Below are 22,393 nucleotides of genomic sequence, written 5' to 3'. Positions count from 1 at the left end.
TAGCCAGTTTTTAATCAATTTAATTTGTGTCATCCTAATTTTTTAATCAAAATGTCATGCGGTACCAAGTCAAACACCTTACAGAAATCTAAGTATATTACATCAACATTATTACCTTTATCAACCAAACATTTACACTCAATCATCAAAAAAATATCAAATTAATTTGACTGGATGTATTTTCCATAAAAAGCTATGTTTATGGGCATTAATTGTATTTTCCTCTTTATTAATCAAATCCCATATCAGCTATTCCATTATTTTGTCCAGGACTCTATAACCAGCTGAGACTGGAGCCAGGTTGAGAGCCCTTTGGCAAAAGTCAATCCAGATAAAGCAGAGTTAATGTGTGTTAGCCGGGGTAAAATATGCTTAGAATTAAGAGCCAGTAACATTAAAATATCAGCATTAATTATAGCGATTAGGTACACCTTTGAGGTAAATAACTCTCAGATTTAGGCATTTGATGGAATCTCAAATGGAAACATCGTATCAAAGCTATGTCTACACTTAAAAAGCTGCAGCAGCACCACTGCAGTGCTTCAGGGTAGCTGTTCAGTTCAGCGATGGGAGGTGTTCTCCCATCACTGTAGTTAATCCACCTCCCCGAGAGGTAGTAGCTAGCTCAAAGGAAGAAGTTTTCTGCTTACCTAGCATGGTCTACACTGTGGGTTAAGTTGGCATATCTATGGCTTTTGGGGGTGTGGATTTCTCACATCCCTAAGGGATGTATTTATGCCAATGTAAATTTTCAATGTAGACCAGCCCTGAGGTGCTCTGTTTGGTGTGGCTGTTTGTGTCAGATTAATAGAATAAGATTTAAAACCGTTGTAAGAGATAGTTAAAGGGCCACACTTACAACAAAACCTAATAGAGTTTTCCCTATGAAGCAGCTGGTACCTGCTCTTTCTATAGACATACATTGGGGGCCCTCTTAAAGGTACACAAGAGTGACTCTCAAAACATATATACTATTCATTTACAACTTTTATGAACTTGATAAAATGTTGTCTTGAGTTAAAACCACTTTCAAACTGATGTGTGAATACAATGGGCAGAATCTGTCTCAGCCAGGAAATTCCACGGAACCAATAGCCATTGTGAGTGAAAGGGGATCCTTCCCTGGTAGATGAAAAGAAATCCAGGGAAAGAAAAGCCCAAAAAGAGATTTGCATGGGAATAAAATTCTTTTTTATCGGTGATGTCGAACTGTCCTGAAAGAAAGACACTGTAAAAGTAGTGGTGGGCAACCTGTGGCCCACAGGCCATATTCGGGCCGTCGCGAGACAATTTGATTGTAGGCAGGCACGGTCACCCGCAGATCCCAGTGCCTGCAGTTTGCCGTTCCTGGCCAATGGGAGCTGCGGGAAGCGGTGTGGGCTGCAGGGACATTCTGGCCGCTGCTTCCCGCAGCTCCCATTGGCCGGGAACGTCAAACTACAGCCACTGGGAGCTGTGGGCAGCTATGCCTGCAGACTATCAATGTAAACAAGCTGTCTCGTGGCCCACCAGCAGATTACCCTGACAGGCCGTGTGCAGCCCATGGGCTGCAAGTTGCCCTCCGCTACTATAAAGAGTTAGGCTTGTATCAATTGTAATGCAATAGATTATTTCTTTTCAGTATGGGTTATTGTGTGTCACCATTTTAGGCCTTATGAGGATGATGAGAAAAGCTGAGGGTGAGGGTGGGGTGTTATGAGCTAGATGAAACCCTGTTATGGCTTGGGTTGAAATCTCTTTCAAACTGAGGTGTGAATTAGTCACTCATTTAGCACAGTTGTAAGAGACAGTTAAGGGGCACACCTAAAACAAAGCCTACTAAAGTCTGCCCATAAACTTAGCATCAGGTGGGTGGAGGGTTCAGCTGGAATTTGTAACCAGGTAGGTATGTGGGGATAGGGTGAAAACTGGAAAAGACTAAGGGCTTGGCTACACTTGAAATGCTACAGCCACTCAGCTGTAGTGCTTTTTCCATCAATCTAGTACTGTCTGCAGGCTTGTCTACACTGGCACTTTAGAGTGCTGCAACTTTCTTGCTCAGGGGTGTGAAAAAACCAGAGTGCAGCAAGTTTCAGTGCTGTAAAGTGCCAGTGTAGACAGTGCACCAGTGCAGGGAGCCAGGAGCCAGGCTCCCAGCACTGGGAGCTATGCCCCTCGTGGAGGTGGGGTTTTCGCTGTGCTGCGACTACCCAAGCCATGTTGGGCAGCGCTTTAACGTTGCCAGTGTAGACTAGCCCGCGTGGGCTAGGTCAGCTTAATTATATCACTCTGGTGTATTTTTGATACCCCGAGTGAGACAGTTGGGTTGATCTAGTTTTCTAATGTAGACCAGCCCTGAGAAAGCGAAAGAGCCTGAAGAAGCAGCTGGTATAGTAGTTGACCCTGGAAGAAACTTGGGAAAAGGTTTTCGGGTCAGGAGTGCAGGCTGAAAAGAGTGTGCTCGGTGCTGTGAGCAAAAGAAGTTGTTTCCTGCTATTTGAGCCATTCTCAGTTCAGAGACACAGGACTTTGTACAGTATTTGTAAATAAACAAAACTGCATCTAAGAAATACCTGTTACCAGTTTCTGCTCCCTACAGGAACACCCACAGGCTGCTCAGGTTGAAAAGAGATCACAGACCCCATCTCTTTCCCCAGTTCTTGCCTAAAAAACAAACTGAAACGGCGGGCTCAGTTACTAAAATCCACAATCTTTGTTGCCTCCACACTCCACTTATTTCTAAACTCTTCAGTACAGAACTAGTGGCAGAGTGCAATGGCCAGGAATGTAATTGTCAGTTCTCAGGGACTGCTGAGATCCACAACTATGAGCTACTCAACCCCAAGAGATTTTGTCATGAAACTCTTTTCGGAATTCCCCGTACTACCAGCAAGGTTGGTTGCTCCGATCTATTCTCCTGTAACCTCCTGGTTCACAGAGCACATAGTGAAAGCTAATACAGCTCTAATTTTAAGGTGTTTTTCATGTGTAACTAAATCCAGCCAGGAAGGGAACATGCCATGAGGAGCAGCACTTCCATGCCTCTGCCTTTCTCCTCTTGAACTCACTGTGCTTGTCCATGCTTTCCAGCAGCACAGAAATGAACTGGCATGCTTTGTGCCGCAAAAGGGAAGCTGTGCCATGGGGGATGCCTCTCTCCTGCACATAGTTCTTTGAATACACTTTCCCCACACATTTACTTCCCTCTCTTACACACATCAGAAGGAAGTGTATGGCATTTAATTGTGGCATTTTGAGTAATAAGACTGAGTACCACCAAATATTCTACACATGCTTTTGAGAGTGCTACATGGATCTGTTCACTAAAGGTCTGATTTAGCCACTGTTATTCATATGGAATGGTAGTCACCCAGTAGTAGTCCTATTCATTTTAATGCATGTCAGTAAGGTTAGCAGAATCAGCACCTTAATAGCTAACAGGTACAATTCAGGGGTACCAGGGTAAATCTTCCACTTTAGGCCTAACCTGTCTCTAATAATCTATGAACCAAAGCTGTCATGTTGTTGTGCTCATTCAAAAGAAAACCCCTGGAGCTTTTTTACATTTTCCTGCTACATTTTGTTGCCTAAGAAACTCTGACTTAAATCTAATCTGTATCACAGTTTGGTACCTTCAAGTAGGGAATACATGAGGTGAGATAGAAAAGGAATATGATGAGTGATAAATTGATACCCCCACCTCTAAAAACCACAAAAAAAAAAAAAAAGGACAGTGGTTAGTTTATGATTTTCACTTTGTTGTGTGTAGCTAGTACTAGTTCACTTAAAATTAAAAGTAATTTAGAATTTCAAAAAAATGGCAAGCTATGAGTCAGCATCATTCTTAAATAATTCACAGTGAATTATGAATGAGAGCCAAGTCCAAATAATATTCTAATCACTAGTATGGACCCTAGTCAAGATAATATTACCCCCTTCATTGCTTTAAATCTCAAAGTTTATGTTGAGAGATTTCAATGAAACAAAAGCACAGAAGCCTTCAGGAAAGCAGAATAGTTGTAGGGCAGTACAAAAAATGTGCATGGAATTGCTGACCACCGCTTAAATGTAAAAATCCTGTGAAAATTGACTCATTGTTAGCTAAATGCGGACGGGTAGTTCAATGGCACTTTTAGTGACTAAGGGCCCCCAATAACAGTAGTGCTGTGTCCATATCAGGACATCTCAGGCATCATATGTCTGGCATCAGGGCAATGAGTCAAGTATCATTTGCCCTCCCCCATTTTTTTTTTTTAAATATACAATAGCTAGTTAGAGGTTGGCATAGGGGAAATAATTATTGTTGGAAGGATTTTGTCAGCCACTCTCCTATGGCAAACTCGAAGAAGTTATTATACAAAATAAAGGGAGCTGGGGGCAGGAGAGGAATGATGTGACGCATATTATGCAAAACAAGCATCCTCACCTTCTTGTTCTGTTTTCCAATCTCTCTCCTTCCCTGATAGTAGATCTCTTTTTGTGTCATGATAAATCATGCCATATGCAGCCTGCATCTATGTGCTTTGGATGAAAGGACTAAATATTCCATCTCTTTGGAAAGTACCATGCACATCTATGCTGCTATACACATATTTATTAATAGCAGCAGCTGCACAGGAACCAGGTGTCAAGGATCAGACACAGGTGTTGTATCTGAACTCCCTCAATGCTGTACTTGTCAGGTATTTATTTATTTCATTCCTGACTTCCAACTCATTTTTCCCCATGTAAATTAACTAATTTCATGGGATAAGTTTTGTCTGTGAATTTAAGATCTCCTGCTGGAGGGAGGGACCTTATTACACACTATTTCAAAGGGAAATTCCCTTCTGACCTAGGAGTGTTGAAACTGTCATGAGACTATAATTTGTATATTTTTTGTTAAGTGAATGAGAAGGTAGGTTTTGCTGTGGTAGATGCAACATGCCTCCTAATCTCCCTAAAAAACGATGGTAAACATCCTTTAACACTAAATGTGAAAAAAACTATAGGCATCATAGGACTTCTTAGTACCTTCCAAATCATTGCAAGTTCAGCATCAGCCATCGGATGCTTCTAAGCACAGTAAATTCTGAAATTAATAAAGAAACCTCTCCTTTCCCTGCTTAACCAATACATGCACAACAAAGTCCCTCAACAATTTCAGTGCTCATAGCCCTCTGCAGTGTTCACTGTACTTGATTTCTTTATTTAAGCATTCTAAAGTATTCTTTAGATACAATAATTCCCTAAGTGAGGGAAAAAAGAAAACTCACTTTCTCCCTGCAGAAGGTTGAGTCATCATCAGAAAAGGGGAGTTGTAATTAGCTGTTCCTCCAGAGTGCATCTTTCCACATTTAATAGTCACACAAATACTGCATATCAAAATACAACATTTGCACTTGCACATAACACAGACAGATAAATGGCTGTGAGGATACATGTTCTGTTTATTTAAATCTGTAACAAGAAGCCAAGCAGGACGGTTTGGGGAAGGTTCTATTGAGGCAGAATAACTTATTGGATAATATTGCTTCCCTAATTACTAATCAAGTTCTTCAGTGTTAGAAGAATGCAGCTATTTCTGGGATTCTTTACGAGTGACACATGACAAAAGTGGTACACATTTCTGGCACAGAAATACTCTTTGCCATATTACTCAACACCCTGGTCAGAATTTTCAAATATAGGAGCCTAAAGACAGGCTCCTATACCTGATCTAGGCTCCTAAGTAAGTGGATTGATTTTCAGAAGTGCTTCTACTTAACTTCTATGGGAACTGCTGGGTGCTCAGCATTTTTTGAAAAAAATCAGTCCACTTACATAGAAGTCTATGGCCAGATCTACACAACCACTTACTTTGGTATAACTTACATCGCTCAGGGATGTGAATAATACACCCCCCCTTAGCAATATAATTTATACCAACCTAAATGCCGGTGTGGACAGCAGTATGTCGGCTGGAGAGCTTCTCCTGCCGACCTAGCTACTGCCTTTCATGGAAGTGGATTTATGATGCTGATGGGCGTGAGGTCTCCTATCGGCATAGAGGGTCTTCACCAGACATGGTACAGCTGTGCTGATGTTGTGCTTCTAGTGTAGATTAGCCCTAAATTAAGATTCAGAAACCTAAATTTAGGTCACTATTTTTGGAAATCTTGGCCTTACTTTCCCCCTTTAACTAGTCCTACCTTCCAATGAGAGCCCCTGCAGCAAGCTCACAGAAAGGCCTTAATCAGTCTTATTTACTTTGTGGGGCTCTAAGGGATTTGAGAGAAATAACAATCATACTGACCAATTAAATTCTATCAATCAGAGTTGGATACACTTACTCATAGCTTATTCTGGAAGCAGTCCCTTGAACGTCAGTGTGATTTATCAGAGATACTACCCAACGTTTGTAAGGGGATCAAAATCTGCCTCCTGGCTCTGGTGAGTGACCCCTGAAATTTGACATCTCAGGAGGTTCTAAAATGGACAGCGTGCTATCAACAAAAGAGAAGGTGGCCAAAATGTCAGTTATTGCTAGTGTGCATTTTAACATTCACAATTACTGTTCTATTATTTCTAATCAAACTAAATTGCCAGTAAAGAGGCATTCCCAACTGTCTAACTATTTATCTTTTCCATTCAGCACAGGTTAATGTGATGACAGTTTTTATACCCAAAATTAAACAAGAAAAAAAAAGTTTGGATCATACCATTTTGATTACAAATTATAAATCTACTCTAGGATATGTAACTTTTATTGAGTATGATATTTAATAAGACAATTGATTTTAAGTGAAGTATAGAGAATATGATTTCATTATCTCATTTAGTACAAATAAGATATTTTCAACTCAAATCTTAAAAGGGACATTGGGACACAACTGAGATAAGACCTAAGTTTGACCCACACTGAAAATAATGCCGTCTGGTACTTCTCACCTATAGAAATCTAACTACGTATATTTTTCCATTATATTTTCTCCTGATCATTTCTGCCACTGAAAATATATTTTCAACAAAAGTAGGCACTTGACTTTTTTGGTAAGGCTTCATATTTAGCAAGTTGTTGGAACTATACAGGGTCTGATTTTTCCATTGTCCTGCACCTTGTATATTCATTAACACAAGTGCAAACTGGGTGTATAACACTAGCAAGTGAAAATAATAGCATTTTATATCAGCTGTGCACTAATTTTGTATAGCGTAAATGACTACACAAGATGCAGACCACCAGAGAATCATGCTTATGCTCCTTTTTTATAATGAGGTTATACTTACCTAGCAGGGGAGATACCATGATCACAAAGGTGGTTTTCCCAGGGTGAGGCTTATCCATTGCACTCGGGGGGGGAAGGGGGAGAGATAGCTCAGTGGTTTGAGCATTGGCTTGCTAAACCCAGGGTTGTGAGTTTAATCCTTGAGGAGGCCACTTAGAGATCTGAAGCAAAAATCAGTACTTGATCCTGCTAGTGAAGGCACAGGGCTGAACTCAATGACCTTTCAAGGTCCCTTCCAGTTCTAGGAGATAGGGATATCTCCATATATTATTATTTTATTAATGTACTGGTTTGACAGAATATAAGTATGACTGAAACATTATACAATAAAAAGTTTCAAAATAAAACACATGCAGTGTCATCTGAAAGCAGAAGTTTCCAGATGGAGCCTAGTATGAAGGTACGGGCATGGGCAGCAAGTTCTATGGGCACCACAGACCTGGCACCAGCACTTCTGTGATCAATGTTTCTGTGCTGATATCATGCCTAGAGTGACATATTCAGTATTATGATGATTTACATCAAAGACACTGCTACAATTAATGATTTCTCTCTACTAAGTTTTCATGTGGACCCTCCATACAGAAGAGCTATATTTTTGTAAATTCTTCACATATCATCACTCTTTTCTTTTGAGTCAAGGGCCTACTCAAAATATGAAATTTCTGCTTAACCGTTGAATACTTTAGTTGATTTGTGCCTGATTAAGTAGAAAAGTAGAGTGGAAAACTGGATTTCTCATTAATGTTAAATGTTTCATAAATTTTCCTTAATCTTTATACTTTAAGATTTTAAACTATTTGTCTCTACTGTAACTGAGTTTGCTGGGGAAAAAAAGGGATCCTTATAAAGGAATTAGGCAGATGGAAAATACAGTCTTTCCATTTGAACTACAGCAGCATGTGTTTAAAAATAAATAAATTCAGTTTATTTCTTAGTATCTAACAGGATCACCAAGAAACCAAACCCCAAATTCACATCTAGAGAAATAACCAGCTAAATGCAGGGGAAACTCACTGCTCATTGTGGAAAGCTTGAGTCAGCTATGTCTTTATTGGGAATAGTGGGAAATAAGAAGTGGATGGAGGGAGATGGAATTCAATTCATAGCCATAGGGAGGCTATGGGGGTGCAATTCCAACCTGGCAATTTAGCTGCAGCATAGGCAGATCCAGTGGCCAAGAACTCCTATCTCCATCTCTGGCCTGTCCTAAACAGAAGAATCCATAGGAGACTTTATCATCACCACACACATTGTTCCAAGAAAGATCTGTAGGTCAAAGGAGACAGTGCATAAGTCTGCTGCTGGTCAAAATGCATGTGCATTATAATGTTGCTTTTTGGGAGGTTGAGTGTGTGAATGAGCTTGTTTGACAATTTTGCCTTATTGCTAAAACTGTGTTTTAACTTTATATGATCTTAAACCTCAGCACAGTACTCAGGTAGTCCTAAACCACAAGCTTCAGTGCCAGACATGGGAGGGAGAAAAGCAAAATGTCCACAAAATCCTGTGAGAACTTGTGTTAATTCCTATGCACAAGAGTTACATTATCCAGGACATTTTTATTGTTTATTGCAAGATCTCAGAACCAGATATTTTAAGGATGCACAATACCTTTAAAAATGCTACTGTTATGAGGATTGAGAGAAAATAAACACTCAAATAAATTGTGATACAAAACCAACTTTGAACTTTAAACTATAAATATCTGCATTGGCAATGGAAGGCATCAATAGCATGAGCTCTGCTTGGGACTGACTACTGGACAAGACAGCAATGAAACAAGACCGGCTATTACACAGGCGCTCTCTGCTCTACACCAATGTCCAGATCCACATATTTGTGATCCACTTATTTGTCTTTACAGATCTTAGCAGGCTGAGGATACCTAACTTAGAGGCTGTTTTTCTACTTCCTTGACCCTCACTCTCATATATATCAACAGGCACATGGAAGCTTGCTAATCACAGAATAATATACAGTGGTTGTCATTAAAATCTTTAATTATGGTAAAGTGGCTGCAATAATCACAATATTATTGTAAATACCAGAGTAATATTAACTAGGTAAAAGGCAATGTGTAAAAGTTTTAATAGCAATCACTGTGCAGTATATATCCAAACACAGAATCTGGTTGTTAATGGAGAGTTGGTTCAGAAGACTGTCTAAACCTCCTGACCCTCACCACTTCTTTCCATCCATTTATGTCAATCTCTGTAATGAAAATGAAATTGCTACAAAGAATGAGGGGCACACACACAGTATTAAAGATGCTAAAATACAACAATCCTGCCTCAGCGTGGGGGATGGACTAGCTAACCTCTTGATGTGCCTTCTACCCTACATTTCCATAATTCTATAAACTGGTCCATCAAACAGCAGGATTGAACTTCAAATGAATTCTCATTTCTAGTCAGTATCTCTCCGTTCTCCATTAATCAATCAGTCCCAAAATGAAAATAGGAAATAAAAAACTTGATGAAAGGCCACTGTGAAGCAAAACACTGAAATATATTTTGCCCATTCTTTACAAATGCTCAGACTTGCAGGAAGAATGATGAAGAATGCATCTGTACTTAAACACAAGTATTATTAGATCAATCTAAAATAAATCTACCACTTGCTGTTTGAATAAAAGACCCTCAGGATGGATGGAAGGATCCCCATAAACCTGCATATCCCAGAGTCTCACTCTTGCCCTTCAGGTCAATCTTCCATCATTGACTTCCATCCCACACTTAATTCCATTGGCCTCATGAGGACCAAACCTACTGCATTCCTAACAATCAACTATTTCATAATCTATTATTATGTATTATTTATATTGCCATAGTAAGTAGGAGTCCTAGTCATGAACTAGGGCCCCATTGAGCTAGGTATAAACACATTGTTGCATCCCTCTTCTATCCATTTCCCCACCCGCTATTTATTATCACCTAATGCAGTGTTAAGTATCAGAGGGGTAGCCGTGTTAGTCTGAATCTGTAAAAAGCAACAGAGGGTCCTGTGGCACCTTTGAGACTAACAGAAGTATTGGGAGCACAAGCTTTCATGGGTAAGAACCTCACTTCTTCAGATGCAAGTAATGGAAATCTCTAGAGGCAGGTATATATCAGTGTGGAGATAACGAGGTTAGTTCAATCAGGGAGGGTGAGGTGCTCTGCTAGCAGTTGAGGTGTGAACACCAAGGGAGGAGAAACTGTTTCTGTAGTTGGATAGCCATTCACAGTCTTTGTTTAATCCTGATCTGATGGTGTCAAATTTGCAAATGAACTGGAGCTCAGCAGTTTCTCTTTGGAGTCTGGTCCTGAAGTTTTTTTGCTGTAAGATGGCAACCTTTACATCTGCTATTGTGTGGCCGGGGAGGTTGAAGTGTTCTCCTACAGGTTTTTGTATATTGCCATTCCTGATATCTGACTTGTGTCCATTTATCCTCTTGCGTAGTGACTGTCCAGTTTAGCCAATGTACATAGCAGAGGGGCATTGCTGGCATATGATGGCATATATAACATTAGTGGACGTGCAGTGTTGTGTCTAATTTAGCTTTTAAATTCTTGGGGGATTGATACACAATTGTAAGGTATTGTGATATATTAATAGAGCTCCTCTTAATGGTGTGTCTATAAATATTGCAAGTTACAGGGATGTACACATTTATTTGCAGCTAGTTCTGTAAATAAAGTCTAACAAAGTCATATTTGGCCATAAGGATGTATTTAAAGGATTTGGCTAAATTATCTGGCTTACTGATTTTGGTCTGTCTACTAACTATTGCATAAACACTCCTATTCAGTTGTAAAGACATCACTGGACCTTGGCACAATTCCAGCCTCATTATTTTAAAAACCATTTGGCAGATCCCCACTCCCAAAAGCATCACAGCATTGGCTTAAAAATCAGGAGATTTAAAATAAAAAAAATACATCTTGTCAGTTTGTGGTCTGATTCTTTGACTCTTAGCAGAAGAGCTTCCTGAACACCATTTTTGTGTGTGTGTGCAGATGTCAGCACGAAAATGCACCTGAGACAAACACAGAATGGGAACTCATTCTGCTGAAACAAATACCAGTTTTCCCTCACTGTCCTGTGCTTGACACCGTTTTCCTCACTGAACCCATTCCCTTCCCACCTGGCCCTACCCAGAACCCCCCCATCTCCACTTCCCTCAGCCTTTCCAGTCGCTTTTCCCCTTTCTCCTCCCAAACATGATTCCACACTGCTCCCTAACAGTCCATTGTCACTTGTCTTCCTTCCTGCCTCCCCTCACCTGGGCATGTTCCAAAGGCCTACCCACATCCTTCTCCTTCCCCCTATGCAAGCTTCAAAAACCACAGCAGTTTTCTTCCTCCTACTCAATAGGCTCCATCCTGCTCCCCATTACCTTAGGGCTGTGTCCAATTTCCCCTTGCCCATAGATCTCCTTGATCTTCCACCCCAAAACAGCTGGGTTCATTACCTGCATGTATTCCTGTGATGACTGAGAATCTCATATTGAAAGACTACATTAGTTTCTTTTTTCAAGTACTGTAACAGATGACACAGGTAGCATTCATTTTCAGCCTTACATGGAGTAAACCTCAGGGACTGGTACATACACTCAGAGCATAATTAAAGCCAAAAGAGAAGAAGAGTCATACAGAGATTATAGCTATTTTCCAAAGACATTTGTCTCCAAAACCCACTGTCATAACAGAACATAAGGAAAACAGCATCCTGCAGAGTCTATCAGTGCATACATGATAGCACTGAAGAATTTAAACCAGCACTGTGAATATGGTGCACATTTGCCTTGTGCTTTGAGAGATGGTTTAGCATCTGGTCTGCGATATGAAGCCAGGCAGAATCATTTGCTAACAGAGGCTGACCTTATGTATTCCAATATGGAGACTCCTTCAAAAGACACAAAAGAAATGCTGCACGGTCAGAGTGATTTATATGTGATTAATGCCTCAGTAGCCAAGTATTGGACTGAATAACCTCGCTTTAAGAGTGTGAGTGGCCGAACAGACCATGTAGCAGATGATTGTCATTTCAAAGGGGAGTTGTGTTGGAAGTACCATGAGAAAGGACATGTACAGTGTATGGATAAAAGTAAATGCAGTTTTGAGAAATTCATCTGAATAAATTAAGCATTTCTGCTGTAGTTCTGGCTGTAAAAAAGAGTGATCCTCTGCCAGTTGAAGTGACACTGGTTGCAACTGTGTAAATAGAGCCAATATGTGTGTACATATTACACAGTAAACCAGTCCCAGAAAAAGATCTGACATAATTTGGGTAGAATTGCAAAGGGCTGGGAATTCTTTAAGCATGTTCATAAAGAACCATGTACCTCAATGGTGCTGCATAAATACCTCAGCTCAGTCCAAACTAGCTTGTATTCAATATACATTTTTTCCTAGACTTTGCTCATGCATCACTATTTTAAGTATCAGTTCCTCGGAAAAGGTTGGATTGCGGTTGAGGATTAGTTACTCCCTTGTTCTCATTGGTGAGCGATTATTCACACAAGTATTCCCGTTTTCTTCAGTGGGATGATTCACATGAATAACTGTTCAGCAATAGGAGTAATGGAGTCACAATTTGGCTCATTAAAAACATAGATGAACAGGGGCCCCAGATCCCTGCGGAGTTCCACATAAAATATCCTTTTAAGTACATTATAAAGTTATTGCCGTTTAGCCTGGTGACCTATTTTACTGTGTTCCTTGTTATTTTGTGTGCAATTCTGCCTGATAGCATTGAGCTGAAAATGGTTTGCTCAGCTAGCCATAGAAGAAACAACATGTAAAAGGTTTACGGACTGTTTCATGTCTGATCAGAAGTATGAGAGATTTCTTAAGATATTTCTAAATGTGTTCCTTTCATTTTTTAATCTAGAGCAGGGGTCGGCAACCTCTGGCACGCGGCTCACCAGGGTAAGCACCCTGGCGGGCCGGGACAGTTTGTTTACCTGCCACGTCCGCAGATTCGGCCGATCACGCCTCCCACTGGCCACGGTTCGCCACTCCAGGCCAATGGGGCGGCGGGAAGCCGCGGCCAGCACATCCCTCGGCCCGCGCTGCTTCCCGCCACCCCCATTGGCCTGGGACGGCTGGGAAGGGTTTTTATTGAAGCACGGAGGGGGGAAATGGACTCCAATCTATTAAATCTCTATATTCAGAATATTCTAGTTGATTTTAATTTAGGCAAACTTATTCAATGAGTGTAAGATTTTCAAAGTCGGATGGCTGCTGAAGAAGCAACTTAGAGAAACCTGTTTTTCACCACTGTTTAAACATTCAAAATAAAGTAAGTACAAACAGTTAGACTTCTAACTGCTTTTAGAAAGTCTACATGTTACATTTTGGAAAGGAGAAATTTCTAATTTTTAAAGAATCCTCAGAGGGATCCTTTTCAGATGGGTTTTTAGCTAATTGTTCCCTTAAAAAAAAATTTGGGATATGGCTATAGAAGTCAACAGATTTCCCTGAAGAAATATCCCACCAGAGAGCTTGACTGGGCCTGCAGTCCCTAACTCTACTTCTTTTAGGACGACTCTCTTTACACCTGAATAAGGTCAAAGCCAGGAATTAATTCCTTCTCTGCTTCAAACGAGATAGCTTCTCTGTACATGGGGTTTTAACAGAAGCTGTCTCCAGTCATTTTCCAACATGTAATGAGAATTCTCACTACAGTAATCTTAAAAAGTAAAATGTCATTTATTCGTATTACAAATAAATAAAAAGATTGGACAAATAATAATACAAGACTAATGGATAACTGTTAGGACTTTTTAAACCTACTCCTTTTTTGAAAAAGTAAATTAACTAAGCTTAAAGAGTCTCAGCTAGTATCCTCTAATTCCCCAGCTGCTTGAACTTCCATTGTTTCTAATGCTTGTGACATTTTACTTGTGATCAGTTTCCACCTCTTTAAATAATCTGAAAATATAAATCTTGCCAGGAAATTTGAGTCTTATCCTCGCAGGATATAAAACTGCAAAGTTAATCCCCAGCCTCCTCACATGAGGTCTGACATCTCAAAAACTTTTTTCTTTTCTTCAAAATATGAGAAGTAGAAGCCAGAAAGTATCCGATAAAAAACGATTCTCAGTTCCACTAGAAGTGTCAAGGGTAGAATTCACCATTTCTAGTATTACACATTATCAGGGCAGTCCTGGGATGAGCTGGGGTGTTCTCGTCTAACATTTTGCAGAAAAAAGCTAATGCACGTAAAGTCTCTGCTCAAAGACAGACCTCAAACCATTTAGCAAAACAACTTCCTCAACCACCATTTTGAGTATGCTCCAGAACTGCTTCAAGAAATGCTAGGTTAGATATCTTAATTTTGCTTTCATGACTGAACTTTTCTGATCTATCATCGTAAGCAAAAATGATGCAATAACCAGCAGAGGAGTGCTATGTGGTTTGATGAGGTTGGGACCTTCACACACAATTCCATCTCTTGGGTTTTCTTTAATACAGTCTATTATATTTCATCTACCTGAAAGGTTGTTGTTGTTTTTTTTTTTTTTTCAAAAGAATCCAAGCAATATTTTAAGGGATCGCTACTTTGTTTCCACTGATATTTCAGGATAATACACAGATGTGTCTGTCTGTTCTATATCAATCTTATTTCCATTATTTAAAAATATTTCTGAGTATTAGTGGCTTCAACCTGTGTCAAGGTTACTGTGATTTTTAAAAAAATTGAAATATTTTTATTAAATAATATAAATTATTCAAAGTCCAGCCTACCAACCCACAAACTAAGATGAGATTTTATTTTCAGTCATCAAGAAAATGCACGCTATGTGTTATAAAATTATGTTTTCTATTTTTATGTACTATTGGTTTAGTGAACAATTGTATTTAGTACTTCTTTTAAAAGGTAAATGTCACAGATAATTTGGTTTCTATTTCTATTTTTAAATCAACATTTTTCATTATGGACCATGTTGTTTTATTTATACTACACATTTAAAGAAGTAGAAGAACAAAGAGGCTGAGACTTAAGGTTTCAGGACACAGGAAATAGAGGATAGATGGTGAAAACTACCAGGAAAAACAGTGGGTGACTTTAATGGAGCCAGGACATCTCTTCTAGAAGACCTCCTCTCAGACCTCTACATCCAAAGGTCTCCACAATCAGGAAAGAATTGACCCTGTGGTTCCATTTGTCACACACTTGAAATGTTGTGGCCATGGGCAGACCAGTGAAATTTATCCTTGGAGAATAATTCAATGTACTTATGAAAATATCGCTTTTTGCACATAAATTTTTAAAAGGAAAGTGGGTCATTTTACATAATTTTATTCACAGGTGAAAATTAGTATGGAGTTTTCATTTTTATACTACAAAACCACTACTTCTGGCATGGTTTAGCAGTCTATTCAAGAAGCATCTAGGAATGGACAAAAAAAAAAAAGGGGGGGGGGAGGATGATAGGATTAAAAGTATTCATTGACAGTGTTCTCTAATGGGATACTTACCCAGCTGTTGCCATACTTGGCTCAAACCAATGGGATTAATCACTCATTTTCAAAAGTACTGAAATCACTCACAAAAATTTAAAAGGTTTATGTCCTATCTGTAATTTTCATATAGTCAATATTGAAGAATAATGAGTGATACAAAACTGGTATTAGCACAGCATTACTTTGTAAGCTTCTTTCTAACTGAACTTTGCAGCAAATGGGTGATGGCAGAGACTGTTGTTTTAAATTAACTTCCCAAACCTAGGGTTTTTTTTTTATATATATAATATTAAATGAACATAGCAATTCCAATAAAATTCTGTTAATTTAGCTCAGTTAAGTTCCTTCCAGACTTTAAAAGGAAATCTTCAGGAGGCAGCACTGATACAAGAATAGTCACAAATGAAAATTAGGTTTTTAATCTTTCAGCCTGTCAAAGATAAACTGCATAAGTGTAACTATCTCATATTATTCTGGCATTGACCTTAGACAGTGGGAACTAATTTAATCTTAACATATTATAGATTTACAGTGTATTAAAATTCAATAGTTTCAGTATGAATTTATTCTGAAGGTTAAAGAAACTGAGTAGAGGCTACAGATTAATCATTTACACTGTATTTCCCAAACCTAAAAGCAAACAAGTTCTTAGGGACATCTACAAACATCACAACCAGAAAAAGACAAATAATTTAGTAGCATCAAATATATGCCATTTTTATAATTATTAGCTTCGGTTAAGCATATGCAAAGTAATATGTTACCTAACATTTTAAATTCTATAGCATAAATACTGTGGGCACCCCAACAGCTGCACGCTGCATTTGACTTGTGACAAGGCACAATTCCTAGGACTCTACATTGGTATTTAAAAAAGGAATTTCAAGGAGTTAAGTACATTACTCCCATTCAGAAATTTGTACAGCCTGATTCTTCATCACTGCCGCTATTTCAATACCAAGCTGTTTTTAAATGGCAGAGTCCTAAGCATATGTAAACACATGGCTCAGAAAAAGGTAATTATTGTCATTCACAAATTGACATAATGTCAGATTTTCTTTTTGTATTGATGCAGTTTAACCGGTTCAAGCAATTCTTGACAACATAAGCTGGCAAAGACGGAAATAACTGGTGCCTTCTTGCTCTATGGGCTTGCTAGCTGACTGTTAGTGTGAAAAAACAAGACACTCCACTTTGTCTTGGTGATGCAATGATTTATGAGAGATACTGAAGCTCTCCCTGAGAACAGTGAGTTTTTGCTGCTGCAAACTCAGCACACCTATTAACTCAGTTATACCACAAAATGCAAAGCAATTTATTTTATTTACTTCCCCACCATGATATCTGGCTACAATTAGCTCTTCTTATTTTGACAGGTAAGAGTCAGGTTATCTCTGTTTCCTCTGCCACACTTTTACCTTGTCTGCTCTTAGAGAACTCAGTCTCCTTCTGTTTGAAATCTACAGAGTACTTAAATGCATATAAAATTGAAGATTCAGCTGTTCCTCCATGCCCTCATTAGTGTACATCTGCTCCACATAGTCTATATGTGTCTTAAAAATATAGTGTAAACTGCAAGCAATTGATTTTCTTACCAGTGGCTCAAAATTATTCTGAATTATGATATGTTTCTACTTGATACTAAAAATGTGTTGGAAGAATGGAAATGACACTCCTTTAATGTTGCAGTTTGAAATATATCTTGTGAAATCTATGCATTTTCTGTGATTAGCTACTATCATTTCTTACCATGCAGAATGTCTCACCTCTAGGTTTTTCTTTATATTTGATACTCACTGGTGGTCTAGTTGCCTATTTTCTGAAGAATTAAAGTAATATTTTTGGGGGAAAACCAAGGTATTACTACTAAAAAAAAATATTGCCAATATTCTGCCACAAAGGGTTAGGATTCAGGCAGACTGCATCTAGCATTCTGATTATAGTGATGAAAGTTCATGAGACAACAGCCATTGGAATTAAATATAAGACCTAAGACAAGATATTGATAATGTGTATCTCCTGCATATCTACTTAGATTTATAATACAAAGGGGAAAGTCTTCCATTGAAGTCAAGGGGAGTTAGACACCTAACCTCCTTCAGTGGTTTTGAACATCCCACTAGGTGCTGATCTGTATCTTTCAGTGCCTAAATACATTTGAAAAGGTTGGCGTTTGTGACCGTCTCATGGGAATTAGGCTCCTAAGTCACTAAGACACTTTTGAAAATGTTACCTCAAATCTCAAAAAGGACTTTTTAATTAAACATATTGTAAGCTTGTATTTCATGTCAATATTGATATAGAAGAGTTATTGATATAGAAGAGTTGTTTTTGTTGGATTAGATCTTTCCTAAATGGATAGTCTGATCCTCATTTATTTGCCTCCCAACATTCTCGCTGAGCCACAGAAAACACATGCAAAAATTGGGATAGAAGAAAAAACATTTGGGCAAGAATTTAGCAGCTGGAACAGCCAGGGAACAGCCTGGATCAGCATCTCATTTAAACAAAACTTTGTACACCCAGTTTCACAGAGACAGTGTTTCTTTTGGTTAAAGTCATTACAGTTTACTACTCTCAAGATTTTATGGATTTATTCTGTGCTGTGGGCCTTTCATCCGAAATCTAAATATTTTTCTGTGGCATCTCAGATCCCAAGACTTCTCTTTTAACATTACAGTTGGCATTACTACCTGCTGCTGTGAATGGTGCTCTTAAGCAAACCTGTAGATTACCAGTTTTGCCTACCCAATTTTACATGTCATCAACCTACGCCATCACCCTGCATTTTCCTTAAAGCCTATTGGGCTCATTTCTGTATCTTGCCCCAGTTTCAGAGCAGTTAAATTGTAAATATGCTCATTTCATCAAGGGTAGATCCTAAAATGCTCTGTGGAAGTGAAGGGCCCAGTTCTCTGTCTGATTATGTGAGAACTCAATAGAGTTGCACTAATGAAAAATTGGGGTAAGTAGGGAAATCATGAGTAAAGTATTTATAAACTACTTCAAGCATCTAGGGATGATTGCCCAAATTCAACTATAATTTGTACTAAAACTCACTGTTCAAATTGCTCAAGGACATTGTTTGGACTGCCTTCTTATCATGCCCATGGCATTCCTAAAAATTACAGGCAATAGCCAAATCAGCTTTCTGGGCAAATTCTATTCTTAGTTGCATCAGGGAACCCCCATTAATTTTAACAATAACAGAGTGGAACGTAGCCCTTTGTCTTTTAAGAACTGTAACTACAATTCATTTTTGTGTATTGGGAATAATCTCCATTTTCATAAATTATATGAATAGGCAAAGGCATAAGGATAATTTAAATTAATTCACACAATACATTTCTTGGATATGTGTGGCTAGTAATGTATGTTTGCATACATAACATACCCTACATCATTGAACTGTTCTGCAGTGAATACTAACAGGACTGTTTATTTTTTTCAAAATGATTACAGCCTTCTAAAACCAAGCAAATATGATCCTTCAGAAAGCAAACAATATGCTAATTCAGAAAAAAATCAAACACTACTTCCAACAAAATAATCTTTGCCTACAGTAAACAGAGTGCACCTGTTAGAGATAGTAAAAGAAAGGGCATTAGATTTGTGCAATACTATATGGAAAGCCAGACTACTTTCTTTTGTTAAAAATTAATGAAACTAGCATGCTATATTATGTGGTTTACAAATCTTGTAAAATCACATCATCATCCAGGTTTAGCCTAGAAATAACAACATCAACATGTGAATTGAATTCAAGCATGTTTCCTCAAAAATAAAGCTCCAACAAAATATGATTTGTTTTACCTTTTCATTTTAAAAGCCTTCTCCTTTTCCCTCTCATTTTAATACAAGTTAAAATTAATACCATCTGGTAAAGATTTTCATTTCCGAAGTGACTTTTAACATTTGTGCTCATTAAAAGCAAAAATGAAAATCTCTAGCTTGAGGGAACTGAAGCCTTGAGTTACTGGTAATGGGCTGCAGAGCCGTTTAGTCTGTGGGTCCCTGATTCAAATTCAGCTCAACATCCAAAGACTTCTTGATAGCATACTATATGTGTAATAAATCTTAGGTTAGTTCCTAATGAACCAATGCCCATGTCACAAAAAACTTCCACCAAAATTGGTACAAGTAGTAATCTCAGCAGAGAGGCCAAGAAGGACTATAGAAGTGGTGCCTAAACTTTTCTTGTAACACTCCTTCTTACCAATAATGGAATCTGGCTGTATCCCTGTTATTTTATTACTGTGAAGTTGGCTCAGCAGAGGAGCTTGGACTGACAGCACAGCTGGGGGCAGAACTGGGGATGGCGGAGGAGCTGGGGCTAGAGGCAGAGCTGGCCTGGGGTGGAGAGGAGCTGTAACTGGGGCCGAATCCAGGACTGAGGGCAGAGCTGCACTGGGTGGCACTCCCTCCCTGCCCTCTGTGGGGCCTGGTCCTGGCCCTGCCGTGCACCCCCCAAACATTCCTCATCACCCCCTTAGGGGGGTGCACCCCATAGTTTGAGGACCACTGAACTATAGAGACTGAACTTCCCATACTCTTCCCTAGAGGCAAAGTCACTGAGGTCAAGGATAAAGTGCATTGGTGGGGCAATATGATAACACTTCACAGAAGCTGTCCATTCTGTACCTATTTTTGAGGATTCAAGTCTTCTGTGCAGTCATGAGATGACTTTTCAGGCACTAAACTCACTTAAATAATTTCTGCCTGCCATAGTGGCATTACCATAAAAAAGCATAACTTCTGTTTACAAAGTTATCCTCTCACTCCTGTGCTTTTGGCATGCAAACATATTTATTTTCTGGGCTTCATACTCAGATAGGAAAAACAGATTTAAAACATCAAGGATCTCCGATTATTTTGCTGTGACTATACACATTTTGAAAATTCTTCCATCAGAAGAGGACTGCTTGAATTACAGTAACTGCCATTTATGCATATGTTCAGGTCCTACTGTATGTTTGTGCTGCTGTGGCCTTATGTAAAACCTGCTTCTATTTTGGATAGACAGCTCTGGAAAGCATATTGCAACAAATTGCAGCAAAGCATGTCTCAGAACCTTCAATATGTATGAATAAGCCAACCTCTTAATTATTGAACCACAATATCTCAGATATCTTAAAGTGAAATGATTTGTTTCACATAATGTAATATTTCCAAATGATGTGCTTTAGATGATAGCATTTTACAGGTTATATACTCTTCATTCTCTTTTATGCAGAGCATCATCGGGGCATTATTACTTTAATCCTCAGTAAAAAGCAAATGAGATGTAACTGAGTTCTAAAAGGCAAGAGAGGAGCAGTGGCTACTGAGACACACTGTTTTTCTAAGCCTGATTTGTATGTATTTCTAGTATATAGAACAAGAACTCCACTGAATCTATTTTAAGCACGGTTGGTTCTATTGCATTAAAGAACATTATTATGGCATCCTCTATGAGGAAAAAAAAGAGATAATATTACAATTTCAACTATTTCTCCAAATCAATGACATTTAACCTGTGTGAACTACTTACAATGAGAGGCTTTCCTGAGTGAGATATGCGTGGTCAGGCACTTAATGAAGGATAGTTTTTGAATTATTCATTTGGTGTATTGCATAAACTTAGGAATCCTGAAAAAAACATGACCATTATACAGTCACACAGCCAAACTGTTGTTCATTTGCATCCAGTGCAACCCTGTAGGATTTGAGCCATAGTCTCAGTTACAGCGTCTTTTCTTTAGACAAAATATATATTACATAAAGGTAAGCAATTATGCATTATTTATGCTGTCATTCCTTACCCCCAAACCTTCCTCCTTCCAAAAGTCATCAGGCCACACACTTGGATCTGTCCATGGTACACACAACACAGCTTATGAGTCAGTGGGGAGATAGAGCAGGGGGAGGGGAAAAGATCTAGATAAAATTACTGTAAAGCAGGTACACAACTGGTTGAAAGACTGTACTCAACGACTAGTTATCAGTGGTTTGCTAGCAATCTGGTGGCATCTTGCAGGGGTCAGTACTTGTCCGATACTATTCACTATTTTCGTTAATGACTTGGATAATGGAGTGGAGAGTAGACTTATAAAATTTGCGGATGACATCAAGCTGGGTGGGGTTGCACGCACTTTGGAGGACAGGATTAGAATTCAAAACAACCTTGACGAATTGGAGAATTGGTCTGAAATCAACTAGATGAAATTCAATAAAGATAAGTGCAAAGTACTTCACTGAAGGAAAAAAATCAAATGCACAACAACAAAATGCAGAATAACTGGTTAGGCAGTAGTACTGAGTAAAAGGATCTGGGAGTTAAAGGGGATCACAAACTGAATGAGTCAACAATGTGACAGTTGTAAAAAAAAAAAAAAAAAAGACTCAGATCATTCTAGCATGTATTAACAGGACTGTTGTAGGTAAGACCTGGGAGGAAATTGTCCCACTCCACTTGGCACTGGTAAGGCCTCAGCTGGAGTACTGTGTCCAATTCTGAATGCCACAGTTTAGGAAAGAAGTGGACAAATTGGAAAGCGTCCAGAGGGCAGCAACAAAAAAAGATTAAAGACTTAGAAAACCGATCCTATGAGAAAAGGTTAAAAAAACCTGGGCATGTTTAGTTTTGAGAAAAAAAAGACTGAAGGGGAATGTGCTAACAGTATTCAAATATGTCAAGGACTGCTATAAAAAAGGACTGTGATCAATTGTTCT

General features: G+C 38.8%; 1 protein-coding gene and 1 non-coding gene across 3 annotated transcripts in view; one reads left to right on the top strand and one right to left on the bottom strand.

Moving 5' to 3' along the window:
• TCERG1L (transcription elongation regulator 1 like) overlaps positions 1–22,393 on the bottom strand; it is a 215,275-nt gene that overhangs the window by 136,648 nt on the left and 56,234 nt on the right. The gene's annotated exons all lie outside the window — the stretch shown is intronic.
• LOC117881142 lies at positions 7,220–7,382 on the top strand. Its single transcript, XR_004646716.1, has one exon. It is a non-coding gene; the product is annotated as a U1 spliceosomal RNA (small nuclear RNA).

This window comes from Trachemys scripta, chromosome 7 (assembly GCF_013100865.1).
Source record: "Trachemys scripta elegans isolate TJP31775 chromosome 7, CAS_Tse_1.0, whole genome shotgun sequence".
Lineage (NCBI taxonomy): Eukaryota > Metazoa > Chordata > Testudines > Emydidae > Trachemys > Trachemys scripta.
The sequence above is the reverse complement of the archived record's forward strand: the minus strand, read 5'-3'. Positions and strand labels throughout refer to the sequence as shown.